Source organism: Arachis hypogaea, chromosome 9 (genome assembly GCF_003086295.3).
Source record: "Arachis hypogaea cultivar Tifrunner chromosome 9, arahy.Tifrunner.gnm2.J5K5, whole genome shotgun sequence".
NCBI classification, from domain to species: domain Eukaryota; kingdom Viridiplantae; phylum Streptophyta; class Magnoliopsida; order Fabales; family Fabaceae; genus Arachis; species Arachis hypogaea.
Window position 1 is genome coordinate 30,753,923 of NC_092044.1, and position 7,240 is coordinate 30,761,162.

At 20.5% G+C, this 7,240-nt stretch overlaps 1 non-coding gene across 1 annotated transcript; it reads left to right on the forward strand.

Moving 5' to 3' along the window:
• Positions 1-6,881: 6,881 nt before the first annotated feature.
• TRNAE-UUC (transfer RNA glutamic acid (anticodon UUC)) lies at positions 6,882-6,953 on the forward strand. Its single transcript has one exon. It is a non-coding gene; the product is annotated as a tRNA-Glu (tRNA).
• Positions 6,954-7,240: the final 287 nt, after the last annotated feature.

The window sequence follows — 7,240 nt, forward strand, 5'->3', positions numbered from 1 at the left end:
AATGATCCGTCTTGAAAACTTTTGCACATATTAATTTTATATTTAATATTAAAACATGCTAATTTACTATGTTATTTTACTATTAATGTATGTAGTATTACATTATAAAATATAAAAAATTGAAATGATTATTATATAGCTTAGATAGATTAGACTAAATATAAAAATATAAAACAGAATTGTATTAATAAATTTTAGTAATTTTAATTAGTTAATAATATAAAATAAGATATAAGTGACTATGGGTAGCTGTCGTTAAACCCGGTAGAATACTATTCATAATTGAATAATTTTGGTTGATTAGACTAAAAATATCTAAAAATACTCTATATAAAAAGTCAAATTAACTATAATATTAAATTTATTAATACGATTTTGATTTTATATAATAGTTAGATAATAGATTAATAAAAGCAAATGGAAGAATGACTTTAATTGGTATTTGATAAAATATATATTTAAAATAATTTAAAAAAGTAAAAGTATGATATTATTAAAAATAATATATTTTTATGTTTAAAAAATTACATTTAAATAAAATATTTGTAAAATATAAAATTTAGAGTAACATAGCTTAATGAACATTAATCATTAATCAATTATGAACTAATATAAAATTATAATATAATTTATTTACAAAAAAATAATCAACAATTAATATTAATAAATATAAAAATCATCCAAACACTTTGATTAAAAGTATGAGTGGTTAATTATTATTCATTTTTAATAATATTTTGTTCATAACAAATAATTATTCAGATTTAAATTTTAGAAGAATAAACGTATAAGTAACAAATGATCTATTTTATCATGCATATTATAAATTAATGAATTAAACTAACTGATATAATGAATTCTAATTAATTAATTGGTATAAATTATAATAAATATATGATATTTAAAAAGAAAATAAAATAAATAAGAAGAAAATAAAAAGAATAGAAGAGATAGAAGACTACAATAAAATAAATTGAATGTGAGAGTTTTTTTTTTTTTACAAATTTTATATCACATCCGTTTCAATAATAATAAATAAAAATACGTCAACTTGATATCTAAGAGCAAAAATGATGAGATAAAATCATAACATAATTCTAAAATAAAAGTTTAAATTAAACCATAATATTATTGCACAACACAAATTGAAAGTAATTTTGCACTACAGTATACCACATAAACAGGTAAATGACTTAAGCTTAATTACAGAATTTTTTTTTTATTTATACATACATGATAACACCATGGTCTATAAATGCTTCATGGATAACATATCATATATTGCTTTAAATGATGAGCACGGGAGTTGAAGAGTGTGTGGTGGTTTTTGTCCACGATAGTTGCCTTCTTGCGACGACGCTTCATAGGAAGAAAAAGAATTATTGTAAAAGCTACCCAATGAAAGAATAATTGGTAAATGAATGATATTTTTTTAGCGTATATGGTCTTTTATAGTGGTAAAATAAAAAATGGAATGAATAAAATTTTATATTTTTATATTAGGAATAGAATTTAATATTTATCCTAATAAAATTAAATAAAAATATTTTTAAGAATTAATTAAATCAAATAGTTGATACAAATAATTAGTATAATTGATTTATTTAATTTATTGAATCAAACAAAATTAATTAGAAAATAGTTGATTAAATTTAATGAATTAAAAAAATAAATAAGAAAACATATGAGACAATAATTTTTTAACTAAATTAATCTGTATTTATTATATTTAATCAGTATAAGTAACAAATTATCTATGTTATTATGTACCTTATAAATTAATGAATTTAAATAATTGATATAATAAATTATAATTATTTGATTGATATAAATTATAATAAATCATGTGATATTTAAATATCTAATCAAATCAATTAGTTGATATAATTAATTTATTATAATAAATTGTATTCAATGAGTTATAAAAAATAAATTAAGAAACATGTTAAAAAGTATGCCACGTCTATGAATGAGGTACAAATTTTTAAAATGATAAATAATTGTAACAATTGACTATTACGACTTATATATATATACACATTAATTGCACACGGTACGGATTTTTAATGGAGATACTTGCTACAATTAGAAAAAAATTATATAAATAGAGACAAATGCTAAGTATATATGTATATATATATATATATATATATATATATATATATATATATATATATATATATGTTATCACATTAATTATATGCCAAAATTTTTAAGAAAGAGATAAAAATAGAGATATATAAATATGTATAATATTATTGCTATATATGAAGCAGGTTTAAATTGCTATAATTATAGAAATTTACTATAATTATATCAAATTTAATTATGACTGTAAATAATAAAATAGATAACAATCAATATTATTTTTTTCTTTTTATATTCAAAATTGGCTGTAAATATAAAAAATAAAATCACTAATAATTAAAAATTTGAGCGAAAAATAAAACTCCATAATAAAAATTTAATTTGTTAACTAATTAATCTTATGTCTATATAATATTATATTATTATTTATTATTATTATATACTGATTAAAATTGTGAATATATACTGATAAAATTATTATATAGGAATAAGAATTAGAACTATATCAATTATATCAATTATATTAATTCAAAATTATCATTATTATTATTATTATTATTATTATTATTATTATTATTATTATTATTATTATTATTATTATTATTGAATAATGATGATAATTCATGAGATAATAACTTTTACCTATAAAATATCTGAAATTAAATAATATTCAAGTATAATTAGGTGACAATTATAATTCAAATTATTGCATATGAAGTCACGTGAATTATTATTATAATTGATATAATTGATATATACTCTCAATCTTATCAATAATATTAATTTAACTATATCAATTATATTTAAATTATTAATCAATAATTTTAATGGAAATTCTTGCTATAATTAGGTTATTCTTATGTTATTATCTTGTATTAATCGTTATAATAAATTTAATAGAGATATTTATTCAATATATATGTTATCTACATTAATTATATGTCAATATTTTAAGAAAGAATTTAAAAAAGAGATATATAAATATATATAATATTATTGATATATAAAAAACAGATATAAATATATATAGACTGTATTATAAAAAAAATAAAGCTTATATATAGGAATAACAAAAAACTCAAGTAGTTATTTATTGGTTTTTATGTTTCTATTAGACTTAATAAAAATTGAGTGATTTAAAAAGCAAATACTGAGGTAACATGCATATATATATATATATATATATATATATATATATATATATATATATATATATATATATATATATATATATATATACTTATTTACTCACAGGCTTAAAATTTTTAAAAATATACAATAATTATATTATCATTCAAGCCACAAATTCATTCTTTATTTTCATTAAATATTTAGATTAATACATAGATTTTTCAAGTTATTATTATTATTATTATTATTATTATTATTAAATAATGAATAACAATTAGAATTATATCAATATTTTTAAAATTAATATAATTAAAATGATTAAAATATTTGAAATTAATGTGTGTTATTAATATCATAAGATTTGATCATTATGATTAGAATCAAATATTCTTATCATGATTACCACAATCGGTGCCATTATCATATATTATTATTATTATTATTGTTATTATTATTATTATTATTATTAAAATGATTAAAATTATTTTTAATTGATAATTGATAAGTAATTTAATAATGCATTAAATATTGATTTGATATAATTATAATAAAAATATGTTCCTAAATTAGTAAAATTATATATTATTCATTAAATATTAATTATAATAAAAATATTTTTTATAAAATAATTTAGAATAGAGAAAAATGCATCCATTTTGGAGGAAAAATGGAGTCACAAGGAATCGACACCTCACCTTTATTAGTTGAGAAAAAATCCAATTTTAGTATATTAAGGAGATAAAATAGAGAATTCATTGCATGGATATTTATATTTTTTTTAAATTATGTTATAAAATGATAAATTAAATCCTCGATATATAATATTATTTAATTAGTATAACTTGTACCGTGCACTTGTTGGAAATAAGAAGTATGACCACAATTCAATCAATCATGTGTCAAATAATTTGTTATTATTATTATTATATTAAAATATTAATATAATAAGGTCCTGGACATTAATAATCCGGAAAGATCAATACACACACATACATATATATAATGGTATTTACACACACACGTGTATATAATTAATGGTTATAATTACCGTATATTTGTCAATAGGATATTCTCAAGATGAACATAGTAATAGAGTTTCCTTTGACCTGCGACTGTCATAGTAATTAACAATGTATTTAGTATACTTTGATTCCGGACACCTAATACCTTAGGGTCCTAGTTGAATGGATATTGGGTATGATTTAAATACTTTAAGAATTAATGATTTGTCAATAAGGAATCCGTCAACTCTCGGTAAAGAGTTTGAGCTCTATGATTATAATGACTGAGATGAATGAAACATTGCCAAGGGGATTGAATGAATGAAAAAATGAGTTTCTTAGGCCATTCACGGTTCAGTATAATAATTGTAACAAATTAGAGTTTGACAATTAAACTATACTCTAAGGGTTAACCAAGAGCTGGAAAGATGGAAGGAATTATACTTTGTTCTTAGTAAAAGTATATTACTTCATACTATCGGGTCGAGGAGTGTTGCTAGACACCAACTTTGATTTGTAAATTTAGTATGACTAATTCACTACCCGCTTAGTATTGAACCTATGGAGTCACACACTAACGAGTGTTCTAATTTTTTGCTGTAGAATTATTTAATTATTATTTTAATTTGATCAAATAAATAATTATATTAATTCAAATGAAATATTATTATATTTTTTGCTAGCACCAAGAATATAATAATAATATGATAATTGAGAATATTAAATGAGATTTGATAATAATTAATTATTCTAGTTTTGAATTTGAATTATAAATTTGGATGAGATCCAAATCGATTATGTTTTAAATTGTTATGATATGATTTATAAAATTTGAAGGATTCAGATTTGAAATTTCAAGATATGATTTAAATTTGAATTGAGAATCAAATTTAAAATTAGTAACAAATCTCATACTATATATGTGTAGCAGAAGATGAGAAAGAGAAGTAAAAAAAACACAAGGGTTTTATTCCTTAACCTCTACACACATAAATGTATGTGAGCTTAATTTTTGGAGAAGAATTTTATGGCGTGCAAAAAATTGCGAGAGGTTTCTAGATAAGATATCCATTGGTTGAAGAGTTGACAGCAAAAGTTGGTCTCGGTGTGGATATGCATAGAGTCTTCGTACAATCCAAAACTAAAATTTTTTACTAAAGTGTCTAAAGATATTAAGATCTCATCTATATTATATATTGTTTATTCGAATAAAGTTTAAATACAAAAATAAATTTTTAAAATTATCTTTTTTTGCTGTCGCTTATTATAAACACATGTAATCTTTCAGCACTCACATAGTTGCGCCCTAAATTTTGGTGCAGGTAGAACCTCTCATTAATCTTTTGACACACAAAAACTATTTACAAGAATTAATTCAGAGATCAAATATACCTCTTTATGTGTATCAAATGACTAATTAAGGAACTCACATGCACCAATGTTTAGAACAATTGTGTGAATGGATGGTACAAGCTATACCAATTAAATAGTATTATAAATAAAAAATTTAATTTATTTTTTTTTACAATATAATTTTTTAAAAACGCAAATAGGCATGTAATAAATTTTGTATTTGTACTTGATATTAAGAGTGAGACCAAATTGAAAGTCCAAGAATAATAATCATAAAGAGTAATAAAGAGTAGGTAATGAATATTAAACCAAGACTATTTTTTTTTATCCTCATTCCTTCTAAATTTCACAAATAATAAAATAATTTATTTTTAATTAAAAATTTACTAAAGCATATTTTTTCCTTCGTAAAAATCACTGTATTTCTTATTATTCATATAAAATCATATGATTGTAAAAATATATACTCTATCTTATTATTTTAATATTTTTTTTTACTGTAACTTAATCCAACATAAATAAATTTTTTGTATATTACTTAAAAAAAATAAGTGTTTTAATATATAATTAATTTAATAATTAGGAGAAAAATAATAAAAATATAATGAAGATCAGAAAGAAGAGGATGAAATAAAAAAGAGGATGATGTAGATAGAAGTTATATGTAGAATAAAAAAGTAATCGCAACATAAATAAAAAAAATTAACTAATAATTATATTTTTGACATTTTTTAAAATGGTAGTTATATTAATTACTTATTACTCTTTATTGATAGGTTTAAAATGAAAAATTCAAAATTGAACACTAAACTCCTTATATCCTCTTTATTTATTTACCAATTTTAATTAAGTTACAGAAATTTATTAATTTATATATTTAGTTATATTTTTGTAAGTATGGACTACAGAAACAAATTTATAATTTATTTTTTGTAGCTGCATCTATGAAAAAAGGTAAGAAATTTTGAATCTTCAATTTCACCGATGGTGCAAACAAAAATACATGTAACTGTTGTTGAGTAAAAATTGTATAGAGAATGACTTTTTAATTTTATGATAAATAACTTCACATGTTCTCTTTCATACATCCTTTTCACCCATAAATTATTTAAAGTAAAATAAAATAAATCTTTTAATCACACTTTTATATAAATAGAAGCTATATTTTTATTTATATTAAATTTTAAAATATAAATGTGTGCAATCGCTATTAATATGAGATTTGTCAAAATTCAAGTTCTTTCATTTTATTTTTTGTGGAATTCGTAATAGTTCTTTTTCAGCTGTTCTTAAAATTATAATGTGTCATCCATTGTCGTCCAGCGGTTAGGATATCTGGCTTTCACCCAGGAGACCCGGGTTCGATTCCCGGCAACGGAATTTTGTTGTTTATCTAATCTCATCCATTCAATGATTAGCTTCCACCTCATTCATTACTGATCTTGTCACACTCTTTTTTTATTCGGTTACCAATTTATTCATTTTGTCTCCCTTTTTATGCATTCTGGTACCATTTCATTAAGTTGTACATGTATTTTGAACCGTGGCATTCAATTTAGTTGCACATCTGCTTTGAGCAATAGACTCTCCGTTACTGTTCTTTGATCATAATTAATGTCCTTCTTTCTGTAAATCGGTTGAGGGTACGTACTACATTGAGGTACAAA